This window comes from Bicyclus anynana, chromosome 20 (genome assembly GCF_947172395.1).
Source record: "Bicyclus anynana chromosome 20, ilBicAnyn1.1, whole genome shotgun sequence".
Lineage (NCBI taxonomy): Eukaryota > Metazoa > Arthropoda > Insecta > Lepidoptera > Nymphalidae > Bicyclus > Bicyclus anynana.
The window spans coordinates 14526462-14544947 of NC_069102.1; the positions used below are offsets into that span (position 1 = coordinate 14526462).

The 18486-nt window shown below is 34.2% G+C and overlaps 1 protein-coding gene across 2 annotated transcripts in view; it reads right to left on the reverse strand.

The window, feature by feature from the left end:
* LOC112051482 (zwei Ig domain protein zig-8-like) overlaps positions 1–18486 on the reverse strand; it is a 170459-nt gene that overhangs the window by 82718 nt on the left and 69255 nt on the right. For both annotated transcript variants that reach the window (XM_052887703.1, XM_052887702.1), the window contains one exon: positions 17817–17851. The gene's annotated coding sequence lies outside the window, so the exon portion shown is untranslated. The remainder of the gene's footprint in view (positions 1–17816; positions 17852–18486) is intronic.

Below are 18486 nucleotides of genomic sequence, written 5' to 3' on the forward strand. Positions count from 1 at the left end.
TAGTAGCAGGATTAAAAACGTCTTTTACAGCTAGTCAAGCTCCTTCTCCACTCATGTCGCCTCCCAGTCAAGTAACTAACAATGCAATGTTCGGATTATACGGATAACTTACCCACTAGCTTCTATATCACTAGTAGACTACAGTGGGGGCAGTACCCCTGTACCTGTCAAGTCTTATCAAATTAGTTACTCTAATCAATGTAAGATGGATGAAGAGAGGCGCTATTATTATCTAATCCTCCGTAAACATATATTTTTTTTAGTAAACAATCTATCATACCCTGTTTTCCTATCTTACATGGTTTTTTTTCCCAAATTTCTATGTGGCTTCACATTTAGATCATGAGGTCCAGAGTTCAAGTCCTGATTCAGGCTTTGTAATCTTTAGATTTTTTTCTTATAAGAAATTATTAGTAAAAAAATTACAACCGTCTGTCCCTGTCTACACACATTCTACAGGAAAATGTGTTGTCTCTCTCTCTATGATCTTTGGTGGCGAAAAAAAAACGGTTGTCTTAGTACTTCTCCAGACAACCTCTAATACAAAGAGCTCTATATGGGCAGGTGAATAGGTATGTAGAAAGTTAATAATAAATAAGTCAGTTGATCAGTTCAGTCCAGCAATTCCCAAGGATCTTTCGATACAAGATACAATCGTCTGAAGGCAAGGCCGCGGCGCGGGCAGCGAAAATTTATGGCCATGAATAATGCAGGGAAACTCTACGAGAATGAATGAAAACTTGCTGTTTTTCTTTATCGAAACAATGTTTTCCGCTGACGTTTTAAAATTGAATTTTCCGAACGGTTTTCCGGCATATATTTGAGAATGCAAATATTTTGATTTCGTTTTCTTAAATAAAGAATCGTATACACATTATCGGCATTGTTTCGTATCAGAGACAATGATATTTTATACTATAGATAGGGCACTATCGCATCAAAACTTAGGCGGGCAAATATGCATAATTGTCTTAATTTCATTTAGTCGCATATTAAACAACGAAATTTATTTAGATACTTTAATATTGTTTACGTAGAAAGTGTAAAAACTATTATATACATAAATATATAATCGAAGTTAACACAAATATGTGCATGTGTGCGTTCAGTAGAGTCGCTAAATTGGGATAACTTCTTGCGGTGTTTTTTTAGGCACGGAACATATCTATAGTATAAAATAATCATTGATCAGAGCAGATTCTTTTTTTATTTTATAATTAATATTCTACAGGTTAGCCCTTGATTACAACCTTACCTGACGGTAAGTGATGATGCAATCTTAGATGGACGCGGGCTAAAGGACTAAAGGATGAAAATCCACACCCATTTCGATTTCTACACGACTTCGTATTGGAACGCTTAATCGCTTAGCGGTATCTCTTTGTCAGTAGGGTGGTAACTAGAAACGGCCGAAGCCTCCCACCAGCCATACCTGGACCAATTAAGAAAACCTCAGTCGGTCCAGCCGGGGATCGACTTGCGGTACGGACTTCAGTGTGCTCGTGGCGTTCGAGCCGTTCACATCTCTTGTTGTGTAATTCTTTATGGGTTACTTGGCGGGGAAAGTGATTTGAGTGGAAAAGGAGAGTGTTTGTTAACAGTCAAAGGTATCTTTAACCCTACACACAACGTTTACAAGTGCGTGACTTCACTCAAGTTGATTATCTGCCATTCTAGGGTCTTATTTTGGTTACAGTTTGATCTGTTAATTAAGGTTAGAATCATAACCTTTGTTTAACATTAGTTTTCTTATTTATGTAATTACTTCTGAGTCTGCTAAAACACGTTTTACCAAACTGCCCAAACCATACAAATGAAATATTTCAACAATGCCATGTATTAAGACATAAAAGCATACAAAACTGTTGGTAATCTTTTCGCGCGTTGTATACAGCCGTAAAGACGAGGGTAATGGGTTACCTTAAACTGCGCCGTCTCGCCCGCTGTTAGCCTGAATGTGTGTATGTAATCAAGCAGACCCTTCACACATCGCTTCATCCTAACATTGTTAGTGAAATTGTGCCGTCTTTAATTTGTTTTGTATGTTTCAACCGCTACATTCATTTTGCGGTTAGCTAGTTCAGTTATTGATAATAAGATCAACCGTTTTAGTCAGATCAACAATAATCAAGTTTTGTGGATTTGAGAATTGTGCAATTAAACTATAAAAGTTCAAAGTATTACTCCCTACAAATAAAGTCAAGGCCTGAAATAAACATATTTTATTTTTATTTTTTTTATTTTTTTAAATACAAATTTCCCCATTTCCCTAAAAAACATTGAGGGTTGCAAAAGGATGTGAGGATAAAGAAAAGTGTTTCTAATCTAATGGAAACACTTTAACCAAGGTCTGATCAGCAAATTACAAACGCTGATGAGAACTGTAGTGAAGCATTTTTCGCATATCGCAATTGTTATTATTAATGTTGATATCGCAAAGAGCTATGAGCTTCCTTGAAGGTAAGAAAGTCGAAAAATGTGCACCAAAGAGACAGTCGAGGAAAGTGGTGGATAACGCCATTTTGTGTTCAACTCTTATCTAAACGATAAGATGATTGGAGAGATTCTTCATACTCTTACGGGCTTAAGGCACAATATACGCAAGAATATAACTATAAGAAAAAGTAATATATTTGTAAGTCAGTCAACATTTAGCATCTCATGCCGTAACTGGGAATGTGCTAATGTAATCAGTCCGACCCTTGGCTCGCTGCCTGAGCCGACCAATCAGGGAGGCTGTAAAAGAGATGAGGCGAGTAAGGTCACTACTAAAATGTACATACGTTCGCATAGATGAAAACATTGTGCATATTATTTTCAGTAGCACTTTCATTATAAAAATTCATTTCAATCGTGAATTTCATGTGAATTTTTTTGACAGTTTTTTTTCGCAGTGGTATGCGCGGCGGATTTACAAAACGGAGGTCCTAGGTTCGATCCCCGGCTGGGCCGATTGCTATTTTCTTAATTAGTCCAGGTCTGGCTGGTGGGAGGTTTCAGCTGTGGCTAGTTACCCTACTGACAAAGACGTACCGCTAAGTGATTTAGCTTTCCAGTGCGATGCCGTGTAGAAACCGAAAGGCATGTGGATTTTCATCCTCCTACTAACAAGTTATTCCACGTCCATCTTAGACTGTATCATCATTTACCATCAGGTGAGATTGTAGTCAAGGGCTAACTTGAAAAAAAATAAAAAAATAGTCAAAAACTGCACAATGGACACTATACATACTCTAATTAAAATTTTACTTGAGATTTTCATATTATAAACAGTTTGCGAATTATGTATTTATTTTATTTATTTATGAGTTTGTTGGGGTAATCTCTGGATCGAATTAACCGATTTTGATAGTGTCACAGCCTATTATGTTTTACCCGCTTTTCCACGGGACCCAAGCAGGTGAAATCGCGGGTCATCTAGTAGTAGAAGATAAAGTATTTCATATGTATTTTGTATTCGTGTATTCTATTTCGTATTCACTTAAAGCTCAAATTCTAAAGCTGTATGTTCAGAGTACGTGCGGTAACGCAATTGCTTTGTTACGTACATGTGCACTTAATGACATCATTTCCTCAGCGATTTTCCGACGAAATTAAAATAGCAATTCTCAGAAACGTGTTTCAGTAAAGTTTACGACATACTAAGAGAGCAATCAGGTATTTATTAATTGATGGTAGATACGTTGTTTTACAAATATATGTTTTGTATTATGCATAATATTTATTTTATTTAAATCCTAAATTACATAAATAAAAAAACATGCATTAAATTGAATGTTACGAAAAATAGCATTCAAACGTTTAGTATTTCTTCTTAGCAAAATCGGTTTTAGAGTCGCTACCAATTGCATAACTTAACGTTTGTTTGTTACAAATAAGCTCTGAAAGTAATGGACCGATTTTAGAAAATCTTTCATCAACGAAAAGATAGTGGGAATTACATGGGTGCAACTACGGAGGTCTGCTAATAATTGACAATTTTTTTTTTTTTTTTATTTTTTTTTTTTTTTTTGTTCTTTACAAGTTAGCCCTTGACTACAATCTCACCTGATGGTAAGTGATGATGCAGTCTAAGATGGAACTAATTTGTTAAGAGGTGGATGAAAATCCACACCCCTTTCGGTTTCTATGCGGCATCGTACCGGAACGCTAAATCGCTTGGCGGTACGTCTTTGCCGGTAGGGTGGTAACTAGCCACGGCCGAAGCCTCCCACCAGCCAGACCTGAACAAATTAAGAAAATCTCAATCTGCCCAGCCGGGGATCGAACCCAGGACCTCCGTCTTGTAAATCCACCGCGCATACCACTGCGCCACGGAGGCCGTTAAATTATTATGCGCTTAGTGTGCAACTAACCTTTCAAAGATTCTCCTATAATGTCGGGTTTCAATGTTGGTACTTAAACGTTAAGGGATGCTGCTGAATATGTAGATGAGTCTGCTCTGACCGCGGGAGGGGGGAACTCTGAATCGGTATGTTTCTAATCGTTCCCACTTTATCTTGATTCGTCAATGTCTGCACTAACCCGTTTTCTTATTAGGACTGTCACTTACACCAACGACCTTAAACTACTACAATTTAAATATATGTTAATAGGAATCATTTGAAGAGACTTTCTCTATTTAAGCTAGCTAAAAAACGTCTTCTCTCTCGTTATGTTAGTTATTTGACTTACCCAACAACACTTTTACTTACAACTGAAGTTAGTATGAAATAAAACGTAAACAATCTATTTACGTCTACGTAATGTTGTTTACTTATATTTATTTACAGAACTCTTTACAACTATCAGTATAGTATAGTATCGACATAGTATAATTTAACCCACCCGTCTGTATTGTCCAATCCGGGTTAATACACATATGGGTCCTAACGACCGAATAAAATGGGATTTATTGCTCCATTTTTGTATCTGAATACAAATTTTCTTGAGCTAAAGTTGGGGGTATAAAACACAATTTGTTTTTCTTTTTGTTTGTGTCCTTGAAGACAAATGGGTCAAACTTTCTATATATGTATGATAAGCAAATCATGATGACTTTATTCGTTCGTGCGTTAATTTATAACATGTTAATTAGGTAGAAACTGAAAGAACATAAATTAATCTATACCATATTTTCAAAGGTTCTTTCCAAACCAAATATTCTTTCGTCCATTTACCTCTAAGTATTTTATTATGAGCAAGATTTCCCGTACCCTTTCGGTTATGGATCGATCATAGAATCCAAGGTCTCACGAATTTAACTCTGAGTTAACTGAATAAACTAACTTTTGAGCTACCGTGGTTTTTCTTATTTACCACGCGACCGAAGTTGGGCCTTAATTTTAACTTTAAGTTAAACAAAAATAGCTCAGTTATTACCTACATGATTAATAATATCATCCATAGATTATTATAAACTTCTTTTTGTTTATACTCATGTTCTATTTTTTTTCTTTTGAGACATAGATGATTATGATAGATGATATACACCAGATGGCAATATACAGACATAGATCTCTCACAGTTTGTGCAAATTGGCGGTTATGAAGATAAATAAATTATTTACCAGCACATCTTTGTTAATTGGGTGATAACTATAGCCTTGACTGAAGCCTGCTGATTTAAACTAAGTCGAGACTCGAGAAGATGATGTTCTGATTTGAATAATCTCCTAACTTGAAATTCCACGAAAGTCCTCAATAATTCAGTTTAGTAGTCGAGAACAAAGCACTTGTGCATAAATAAAATGAAAGAAAGAACATTCAAATTCCGTTTCAAAGTGACCGCTTTCTCATAAATAGTTCCTCTATAATTCAAATTCACGGTAATCGCGTAGAGAAACTGCACATTTCAATGCAAAATTTGCAAGCGAGTTTTCTGAATAAATTAATAATCTCGCTCCACACTAAGCTATTCAAATGTTTCCTTATATTTTTTTATAACTGCTCATATTTTTTACTTTGAATTTTTTAAATTAACAATCTAAATTTCCGAACGAAATTATTACGACGTTGGGAGTTGAAACTCGCGCAGAAGTTTGATCAAAGGCCTGCTTATTTCTTGTTCTACCTAGTACATTATAATATTTTAGGTATTTTATTAATAACGAGAAAATGTTCGTTTATCTCCCTTGAAGGTGAATGTGGAATTTCATTTGCCACTTGCATCTTCAAAATGAAATTCTGTTTGAATTGCATTAAAATTCTATAATTGAATCAAATTATGAATTTCCTTCTTGTAAACTACTATGAAATTGAACGTTGTAGAGACATCATCTCCTGAGGATACTCCGGTTTCAGGGTGAACGTGCGTACAGAATTTTCTGTCACATCTTGGTGAATTGTCGCTTGGATTCGTCGGTTTTTCGCGTATAATAGCAGAATAAATTAATTAGCCACCATTTATAAAGAACTTCCGCAAAGTAATGCCTGCTTCCATATAGCAAACCTCCCGTTATGAAGCTTGAGCAACCCTCAGAGTGAGATATTGTCTCTTAAATATGCTGTCTAAAGGATTACTGCCTTCTGTATCCGACACTTTATACAACAGTCAAGCGAAAGCTTTTCAATTATCATAATTACAAACTGCGCTTGAAAATTTGATCAATTTGATTCAATACATCTGAATACTGCGTACTATAATGCTATATACATGTATTGAATCCTGATTGTATTGCATGTAATATATCTACCGTGTTATTGCCGCCATAACTCATTACCGTATCAATACCCGGGTGAGTTATATTACACTCGTGATCTATTTCGTGGGCGATACAATGATTTGATAGTTATGCTAATCTTGGATCTAATCTTATGTATTGCGTGGTGATTGCCTAATGTATTCATGTATCAATCAATGGGGGAAATGACCATTTCATTCGCAAGAGACTTTGATATCTATGTTTAATGTTGCAAATTCGTTCCTATGGTCCTCGCGGGCCAGGGGGCGTGTAGCGATGAATGAAAAATCCACGACTGATGCACCTCACTTCCCCGCGCGCACGATTTCACACCCACGCAGTATATCCCCCCCCCCCCGTCATATCATGGGAGAGTCATCAATGAACTTGCCAGCTAAAAATGTCTCGTTGTTGTCCAGTGGTTAACCTCGTTTAGATACACATATTATGTTACAAGTTACCTCCTGAAGCCACTTAGATCAAAATTGTATTCTACCTTAGGTTCTATTGATTGGCTAAGTTTGCTATCGATCTAGTAGCGATGCAACCGCTCACAGCGTTGCGAAGTCTTTGTCTTAATAATTCCATAGTATAAACAAAATGGCGCTGCCCTGTCAATTTGGCGGCTCCAATAAAGGCTCGGCCGTTAATCCTTATCATGGCTCGGTTTATAGAGAGCTTCACATTCCAAGCACGCTCCGTTCACTGGCTGAGGGATTATTGTGACCCTAACTTGACAATGAATTTTAGTTTTTACCCTTTACAATAATACTTATAAATTAAGGTACTGATCTTTTCTTTTAGATCTAATATACTAATATTATGAATATGATAGTAAATCTGTTTATCTGTCTGTTACCTCTAATAGTTTATCATTATTTTCCATTAGCATGAAAAATTTCCAAGCGGATTTTATTATTCTTGAATTTTATAAAACAAACAAAATCAAAGTTCATTATAAATAGGCTAACAGAATTTTTGAAAAATCAAGTTCATCTTTTTGACTCTACTAATAAATAAAGCTGAGCTAAATGATAAGAACCGACAAAACATATAACTAAAATAGATGTATTTGTATTTAAACTAACTTGAAAGAGGAAGAGGTTCTCAATTTGATTGGTATTTTTGTATTATTTTACGTATGAAGGTAATCCCGATTACCTTCAAGCAATTTTCTGTTTCAGTGGATTTTGTTTTTTAAGTTATGTATAAAGAAATTGTCCAAGGGCTCAATTGTGAAATTATTAAAATTGAAAAGTAATTTCAAACTCGAGGATTTAATCCTAACCGTATAAGTACCGAGGTAGATGGAAATATACATACAATGAATGATATTTAAGTTGAAAAAAATAATACCTCATAAAAAAGCTTTTCACTGTGTTTCTGCAACAATAAAAGAAGTACAAGAGTTTTTCAAAATGTTCTAGGTTCAGTTCAATGGTTTCAAAGATAATAGCTGTTTTATCCAGGTGAAAGGTCTAAAAAATCCGTAAGAATATATTTAACACTCGTTTTTTTAATTTTTAATACGTCAGAAAATTATACAATGTGAGAATAGTATGGCGCTCCCCAAGGAGCTCTCTCAGGTCCAATTGAATTCATTACGTTTTACAATGACAACAGAACATAATGAGAAAATATAACTTTTATGTCTTTATGTACATCATATATCTTTAAAATTAATCCCTAGTGTACAGAATATAAGTACAGTCTGCTGCATAAGAACAGTAGCTACTATAGCTGAATCAAGGGAATTTTAAAATGAAATTTGCTGTGTATAATTTTATTAAACTTGGCTTTCAGATAGTAACATAGCAATGCACATTGCGACAAAAGAAAAGACGATAATGAATAGGTATTATTGAATATAAAATTATTACGCGTATTGCGTAGATATACATTTTATTTGATTTGAATGTAGTAGAAGGTACTAATTTACTATCACAATACAGATATTTTAACAAAAACAATGACAGTTCACCTTAGAGTTAAGTGTAAGCTGAGCTTAGGATTACAAATATAGTATGCAATCAAAAGAAAGAAGAAGACAGAATCTATTTTAAACCTTCCTAGTTAGTTTTGCAAGAAAACTTTTTTCATAACTCATCTCTTTATCCCACCGTTTACCTTGAAACCTTTGTTAACCCGAACAATTTTCTTCAAGCCTGACAAGCTTTGAGCTTAAGAAAGCCTCGTTCCACATTACAGGGTACAATTAACAAAGCGGTTAGTAATTACGTTGTATGCGAAAAAAGGTACAAAGGTATACATGTATTGTTACACCACCAGTTCCTATGGCTATGAGAATAAAGGTCACATTTCAATAACAGCAAGGCTGTGTGGTAACCGTACAAAGGCTTCAATGCCGGTCTAATTTGTACGTCAAATTATAAAGCCGATGTACAGTATTTGCTAAGCGAAATTGAACCGTTTGGCACGTTGAAGATATAAGGTTAGTTTTGTGGTTGATTTGATTTCCAATCAGTGTTTCGGGAACTCAATTTGGCTAAGTATTGACTTCATATGGGTCTCCGATATAACTAAGTTTCTAGATATCTTAATCTTACATCTGGAGCTTTGCTAACTTAGTCGAAAACGCAATTCTATTGAAGTATCAGCGCAAATAATTCTAAGTTTTACTAACAAATAACAAAAACTAGCAGATACGAGTAGGTAGATAGTGTGCTTCTTCTTTATGTTCGTTTTACTTCTTAGTTTTTGTTAATAATTTTCTTAATTTCATTGATTAAAAAAAAAGGACTATATTCTACCTGTATAAATGCATGTTTGTTTGACCACGATTATCTATAAAACTGCTAATACGACAAACTTAGGGATTTCGGTGTTATAATGTGTTTTAGCTTATTATTCGAAGATGGAAGAAGATTCAGTACCTACATACAATATGTTATGGTAACGCGCTGTTTGAAAATGGCATTCTTTAGTCGTGCCTTTAAGCCTTTACCTTGAAATACGTACCTTAATACCTTAAATTAAATTAAATTAAAAAAAAAATAATTAAAGAAGTTGATAGTGTTACATTTCCACATCAGTACTTTTAACTAACCTGATGAAAAAGTATCACCTGCCAACCTGCAGTGGAAAAGCGTGGTGGATCTAAGCGCTATATCACATCCTAACTTATCAATGAAAATAAATTGTCTAAGATATTTAATGAAATTTAGAATTTTTTTGTTAACACCCTGCCCTTTGATCCAATTAATTTCATGTTTCACCTCTAATAAAAGGGTCTTCAAAAAAGGGGTGCTTAAAATTTAATTATGTAATCTTAAATCCATTAATAGATAACTGTGAAACGTCGGGTTAAAGATAAACCATTTTATGGTCCGAAAACAATATTGTGAATTTGTTAATATTTTTGCTTCAAATGTTTGCGCTACCCTCAAATATCTACATAATATCCAAAAGGATTACACAGTAACCACCGAATTTGTTCAAATGAATTCTAGCCTTAAGCTTTTACAAATAGGGTATGTTTTTAAATGCCTTAGAAACGGTACTGAGAGTGCTTTTAGCGTATTTTATGGTGCTTTTAAAAGTAAACGTCTTGTGAATGTGGTTACGCTACCGGCTCGACTAGAATGCGGGCAAATTAAATAAAACGCAAGCAAAATAACACTAAATCATTTATTAGTATTTAGGTGTAGATATTCTATTTTCGGAAGACTGTTTGTGTTTAATTGACAACATCATCATCATCGTCATCGTCATCGTCATCGTCATCGTCATCGTCATCGTCATCGTCATCGTCATCGTCATCGTCATCGTCATCGTCATCGTCATCGTCATCGTCATCGTCATCGTCATCGTCATCGTCATCGTCATCATCATCATATCAGCCTTTTATAGGGAGTTCCAAACGATCTTGAGTTGCCTGAATTCAGTAAGTCCCTGCGACTCGCTTGATGTCGTCAGTCCACCTGGAGGGGAGACCACCAACACTGCGTTTTTAGTGCGGGGTCGCCATTACAGCACCATGGGACCCCGATGTCCATCGACCGAGTCTCGGAAGCATCTAGGTCATCACTGGCAACACGCACTATTCTAAGACTTTTGTTATAAGGCACTGAGGAATTTCGGACGAAAAGATATCGCGAAGTTGGATTCGGAGGGTCACCTCTTTCTCGAATTTGGACCTATCTACTAAACATAACGATCAATGTCCTAGGACCTATATGTGTTTGTCTGCAATTTCGGATGGAGAATTCTCAATTATAACTACTTTAGTTGCAGTTGTAAAAAAGCATTTGTGTTTAAAATTATAAGGACAGAACCGGACAGGAGAATTATGATAATTCATATTTTTTTAATAATCATCTGTCTGTAAAATGTTGCTAAAAACGGTTATCTGGTAAACGGGTTTCGATGCCACACTCTAAATAATTTAACAATGCGTTTCTTAATTAAAAAAATCTATAAGATTTTACATGAAAAACTTTAAAATGTAACATAACTCAATAACCAACACCAATGTCACCATGCTGGCCCAATGCAGATTGGCAGACTTCACACACATAGAGAATTTTAAAAATCTCCAGATTTCCTCACGATGTTTTTCCTTCACCGTTTGAGACACAACTGAAAACTTCGAGGTGCATGCCCCGGACCGTATTCGAACCCACACCGTCCGGAATCGGAGGCAGAGGTCATATCCACTGGGCTATCACGGCTCTCAACAGACACACAATTGCACAATAATAATTTAAAACACTTCTGTTCTCCAGCATCTGATAATTTTTCAAAAAATCTAAATATTATGTTATTTCATGCAATTCAAAGGTCATTTAGAATTTCCAAAATTGAAAGCAATGGTAATAATTAAAGTTTAAAGTAAGTAAAGCTTAAAATTAAAGCCTATAGAATTTATTATGTAGTCTAAGAAGAAGAAGAAGAATTCAAGGCTGTTTCACTAACACAGCCACTCTTAGATTTTTTTAAAAAGCCTCCCTCATTTGCCTCTGTGTACAGTTCTCTTTAGACAGTATATTTCTTTCGCATTTTAAGTAAAGTGCCACTTAAAATAAAAATACTATGTACCAAAATAAGACTTTGCATTTAGATGAAATGACTTCGTAGATTACTTCAGCAAACTAAAAAATGGGAACGGTATTGCAAAATGTTGGAACAATAGCGAAGATTATTATAATGGCAGCTAAGAAATATTTTAAATGTACGACTGTATCTCTGATATAAGAGTTGAAGCGGCGTGTCTGTGCAATAGAAAATATTCATCATCATCATCATCATCAGCCTATTTTGGTGTTATAATAGGCCTCTTATAAAAAATATTATCAATGGCGCGATAGACTAGAAACAATAATATAATTTTTTTTTTACAATTCATGTCTTTTTGTTTTCCTTAGTACGCAAAATACTCAATATTAATTAGGCTTTGTTATGATTGAGGATTTTGCGTGATAAGGAGAGAATAGATTTAGATTACATTTTATAAAAATAACACATACAATTATTTCGAATTTTTAATAAACAAGAAAGCTCTATAAATAATAATAATTAAGCCAAAACCAAAGTCGAGTTTAATACTAGGTAAATATAAAAGTAGGTTTCAAAATTGAAACTACTCCCTGCCTAACTTCGCTAAAGGTATTCTTAAAAAAATGGACTTGCGCATTTATAATGTTTACTTTTGTGAGAGGTCTCAGAAGTAAGTGAAATCAAATATTTATTTTAAGCCTAAGTAAAGCGTTAAGTCCTTTTTCGATAAATCTTACCTTAGTGTTCACTAAATAAATGAAATTTTAATAAGACATTGACTGGAGTGTTTTTAAAATACCTAACATTTATTTGCCTAAATTTTTATATAACTAAAACTTTTTGTTAAAAAAAATACATAATAATCAAACATGATCGGTTTTGTTATACCATTTTTAATTAAGTCATTTAGCATTATTAGCAAAATGGGTGGACAGATTTTAAATGAAACTTGATACAGACATACATTATCAAAATCTAGCATTGTTAGTATAATAAATCTAAGAAGATAGTAGTATAAATCGTCACGTCACTAGCGACATTATTTGAGACGCCATCTTACTCTACGACTATTTTTGGGCTGGTAGTTAGGTTCTCTAAAAATAAATACAAAAATATACGTAGGTAGTAGAAATATCCAAGATATCTCTAAATATCACACTAATCACACTAAAATATTATAAAGGCGAAAGTTTGTGTGTAAGTGTGTAAGTATGTTTGTTCCTCTTATACGCTGCGGCTACTGAAGCGATTAGGCTGAAATTTGGAATGGAAATAGATTTTACTTTGGATTAACACATAGGATTACTTTTCATCCCGGAAAAATCCATGGTACCTGCGGAATTTGTGAAAAACTAAATTCCACGCGGACAAAGTCGCGGGCGTCCGGAAGTTAGATAATAATCATAACACAAGAATTACACATATGTTACTGTTATTTCCAATATTTAGGGAAAAAAGCATACCGCAGAGTACCGATATAAACGTTAAAGTTACATAAAAAAATCCTTCGCCCACGCAAACACAGTTGCCAGGAAGAATGGCAGCACTATAAAAATGATAACCAAATTATATGAAAACATCAACAGACAAGAAGCACCAGATGTTTGAAAATATAGCATTTAATTAAGGCTCCCGGAATAAGATATTAAAATCAGCTTGCAACTCGCTCCGGCCGTACAAGAGTCTGCGCACACATAAATCAAATTGTCTCGAGACACTGGAAATTATGTCTACAGCTTACGTTGAACGGATGATTTGTGACTATGTCGTTTAGAGCAATTTTGTGTGGTATCCCATACAATTTGTGTAACACAATAGTATACTGGAGCTACATAAACAGTCGTTAACATAATTGTTTTAATGTTTACATAACAGACAATCTGTTTAAACAATGTCAAAGAAAATTATAATATCTGTGAAATCCAGATATAATGTAAAAGCTTTTACGTTGAGAGTTATTGAGGGTTAAGTAAAAAAATTAACTTAAACAATTTGTTATTGATGAAATAACGACACTGTCTTGCGTTTGTCCAACAACATGCTGAGAAAACAAAGAAATCTCAATTGGCAAAGCAATTTGTGCCTTGATTAAAATTTATTGTTTTGTTCTATCTATTTTTGTCGCCTGATGAGTTTGGGAAGGTATAAATTAGGGCCCAGCAATGCGCTTTGTCTGAGCGCCTGAATTAGAAGGCTCTTCTGGCGTTATTTGCGTTCAAATTACAATTCTTTTGGAGTGTAATTAGTTACGTTCTCTCTTATTTTATTAACGAGCAAGTAACATTTTGTTTCAATTTATTTTTGGTGCAATAAGTCAAAATACGATTATAAGTAAATTCAATTTATATTTAAAAATTCTAAAACATATTTGTACTATTCTAGTATATCTATCCAAGGTCAGCGTTAATTTAACTTAATCACTGGACTGAAAAGAATGTAATAAAATAGTGAAAAACGTAACCAGGACACTGAAATGTGGACATTACCTTCAGTAGTGCAGACAACGTCCATGACGAAGAATGTAATAAAGAGCATCATAATATAATGATTTTACTACTAAAAAAAAATGAAAAAAAAAACGCCTTGAAACGCGATTTTCTACATAATTGAAATTATATGGATCTGAATCAGTTTCATAATAGTCAAGAGAAAGTACTAAACCGGAAAGGGGTTGCCTCTAATTTGCGAGCCCGAGCAATTCGCAGCGTCAAAGGTCGTCAAAAGGTTATTTTTCTGCTCCTCGCCGATAGCGCGGTTCATTAATCAAAGCATTATTCATCTCTCCGTTCTCTCCGCTCTCTGTATAGTTCGTACGTTCCCAATTAATGATGCCGTATTATTATTGGGTTGTATTAGCTGAGGGTTTTCTTATTGGTCACGTATTCCTTATACACTTCTTAATAAGTGTATTGTCACATAATTATTATTTCTGTTTGTTTTGTTATTACTTGTACTCTGTTTCACCATTATCATTATCTTATGGACAGACTGCCAGCCTTTTTTATAGGTCATGGGATATAACTATAGTTAAGACCCGTCATGAAATTTATATGCAAGTTTATGGGGTGATGATAATTTTTAACTCTCTCTAAGTACCTCATCTTGAGTGCCCATTTCCAACCTACGCCATTCTAATAATCCTTCCATTTTTCGGTCCATTATATTCAGGTCTTCAAAAATTAGATCAGTTTTGGCTTTTGTATTCATTTCTTTATTACACTTTCACGGACATTAAGTTCCACTTTTATTGTGACATTTACATTATTTCGGTTTAATGTTTCCTATTGTTGGTTTAATCCACTCACAGTGAGCCCGATAAAAGGAATCCGAGTGATCTACTAAATTTAGTCATAAAGTGTGAGTTCCAATTACGAATAATGGTTCCGCATAAATAAAAGATTGACGCATCATAAAACAGTCGCTTTTTACTGTTTACACAAGAAAACAAACAATCAAGACACTTTTTAAATGTTTAGCTTCTAGCAATTTTACTCTCAAGACCTGCTTTAATAATAATTTGCATTTGTTTTAATCGTCGTCGTTAACAATAATTATAATCAAGCAGATGTTTATGTGAAAAAGTATAGACCACAACAGAGCACTACTGCGTAGAATATGCAAAGGACACTTAACTTATATTGATATACCTAACCAACTGCATAATATTTTCTGTACTGTTCTGTAGATAGATAATAAAGCAATTGTTGCCTTTCTATCAAAGCCACCCTATACAGTACTATAAGACTATGACAAGCTAACTATAGAATAGATAATATCAATCGGCCACTGCAATTGAATATCAATACCGAAAACTTCGAGAACTTGCTAAAGCAATAATATTCGTTAGCTCGTTATCAATCCATATTCAGCTCACTGCTGAGCACAAGTTTCTTCTCAGAATTAGAAGGTGCTAGGCTAATAGGTCCACCACGCTGGCGCAATGCGGATTGGCAGACTTCACACACGCAGATAATTAAGAAATTCCTCGCGATGTTTTTCCTTCACCGTTTGACACACGGGATATTTAATTTTTTAATATGCACACAATTAAAAATTGGAGGGGCATGCCCCGGGCTGTATTCAAACCCACATAGCCGTAATAGCCCAGTGGATAAGCAAGAATATAATATAAATAAATAAAAAAAATGTCTTTTCACATGCAAACGTGGAGGAAAAAAAATTGAAATTTAGTGGTTTCTCAAGTACTTATAAGTTTTATTTATAAAAAATTGAAACTCAATTGTACTTTTGAAAAAAATACATATGACTAGGTTTATATTTCACTCTTTCAGTTCACGGAACCCTAAAACTTCACACAGACACAGAAAAATGTTTGCAATCTCCATAAATGGTATGTCGTTTCATTCTACACAGCCCATAAAAACACTCCAGATTATAATATTTTGTTTGGGCGCGCATGATTATAAGCCTTCCGCTAACCACATAGAGTAGATATTCGTTAAAAGTAAACGGTGCTGGTTTAGCTCTGCTTCGGATGATTTTTGGAGTTACGTAGTGAAATAGTCAGATTGAATAACTTAAATCGTAGACGTAATAGTTGTACTCTTTTTGGTTTGCATGGAAATGTACTTAACAAGATTATGAACGACACTGACACTCGTATAATAATATGTTTTTGTTCTTCCAAAGAATATGAGTAATTTATATTTTCCTCCAATTAAGCCAAAATGTATGAATTTTATTATTATATATACTATCTTCCGTCTGGCGTTCTGATATTTTCTGATCCTGCCGTGCCTTGCCTGGAAATTGTATATTACTTTCTATCTGACAGATATCCAGAGATTGATGAAGACTGTGGTATAATGACTGGTACCTAGGACTTACCGAACTAATTTTTTACCTTTTAAATTATTATCATTATCACTATAATCTTCATCTATACTAATATTATAAAGAGGAAAACTTTGTTTGTATGTTTGTTTGTTTGTTTGATTGTAATGAATAGGCTCAAAAACTACTGGACCGATTTTAAAAATTCTTTCACCATTCGAAAGCTACATTATCCACAAGTAACATAGGCTTAATTTTATTTTGGAAAAAAATAGGGTTCCGTAAGATATTTGGGTTTTTCGGACACAAGGTGTAAAAAATCAACCAGAAAAGTAGGGTAAGGGTAGGTAGGGGTAGGGTAGGGGTAGGATAGGGGTAGATGAAAGTTTACATCGAGTTTCACGCGGACAAAGTCGCGGGCGCCAGCTAGTTTTCAATAAAACCGTTTAGCTTTAAAATAATTCTGCTTATTTTATTTAGCAAATCCAACAAGTGTCCACTCTATAACTCTTTTATTAGTCTTTTTAATAATAGTCTAGAAACATTTTATCAAAAAACCACAACGTCAGACGAGCCATGTAATTGCAAAGTCTAATCTACGCGTATTATAATAAAAGAACCTTTTGTGGATTGACACCCACTCAACTCGACTCCGTAAAGTGATCCCGCCGTCTAGTCAACGAGTTGTCTTTTTATTTCTGTCTGTATCCTAAGCTAATACGTCTGGGACATAGATTAAATTACAACTTGAAACTATAAGCTAAAGGCTTTTCACCCTTTGGAATTTACTACGGCGTTTAACAACTCACGAGTGTGAGTAATTTTTTTTCTGATTCCTTTACTGTGATGAGCCTTATTCCAAAGAGTTTTAATAATATTTTTAAATGGCAGCTTTCATAGACCAAGTTAGATGATACTAACAACTTGATTTACACGATTTTTATAAATATAGAAGAGTTCACTCAGTTATCCAGTTCACTCAGTTATTCAGAAACTGAAACTTTTACTAGTATTAACATTTGATTCAGATTTTTTTTTATAAAGAAGAGTATTTTCACGGTTATTTTTTCGTAATTCCCTTGTCTACACGCAATATTAGCACTAAAATCTAATAGCCACAGAATAGTAGACACAAAAACTACGGACCTGTACTGAATATAATATAGTAAGTAAAGCCTGCATTTATCATTGTCTATTAGGAAGAAACGTAAAACGAATAGTTACTTTGTTTTACATTACTCAGAGATTAAACTTGACAAATATTAGTGTGATTAGCCTGTGAACACTACAGGGTGTTATAAACCTTTCTCAGTATTAAACTTAAGCTTTTTAAAATCTATCTTACCTTCTTCATGACGTCACAGCTCAGTTTCAAGGGACCTGCGCAGAAAATGTTGCACTTAGCTTAATTACACAGCAAGATAAACAACGTAAGAGAGAAAATATTGTGGAAATAGGGGAAAAATAGCGGGTAATAACAGGTTATGATCCTCTGGAATCTCGTTCTCGGATTCAATAATATATGAATGTAATTTTCCGAATGTTTTACGAAACTTTTTAATAACTTTTGATGGTTCTGTTTGTAGTGATTTTACTAGTAGAACGAAAGGTAGAGTTTTAAAAAGCCGGCAAGTAACTTAGCGGATGTTATTATTGTAGTTAGTAAGTGGAACCATCGTGTTAACAATATTAATTATTTGTATTATAATCATTATTCATGTGATACTTATTGTGTTGTGTTACGATTCGTGTTAATCTTGACTTTTTAGAAATTCGTCAACAGATATATTAAAATACGTACTCATAATCTCGCCACATTAAATGAAGGTGCTTTATTTAATTTAGGATTCATTTTTACATTAAGCAAAACAAATACACAAAGCAAAAAATCTTTATTAAAAAAAATTACTCGTAGATATTTATGGCAAAACGTATGACATTACGTTACTAACCAAAACAAAAACTTACGTGAGTCATTTAGGAAATCATTTTATTGATATTAATCGGGAATCGAA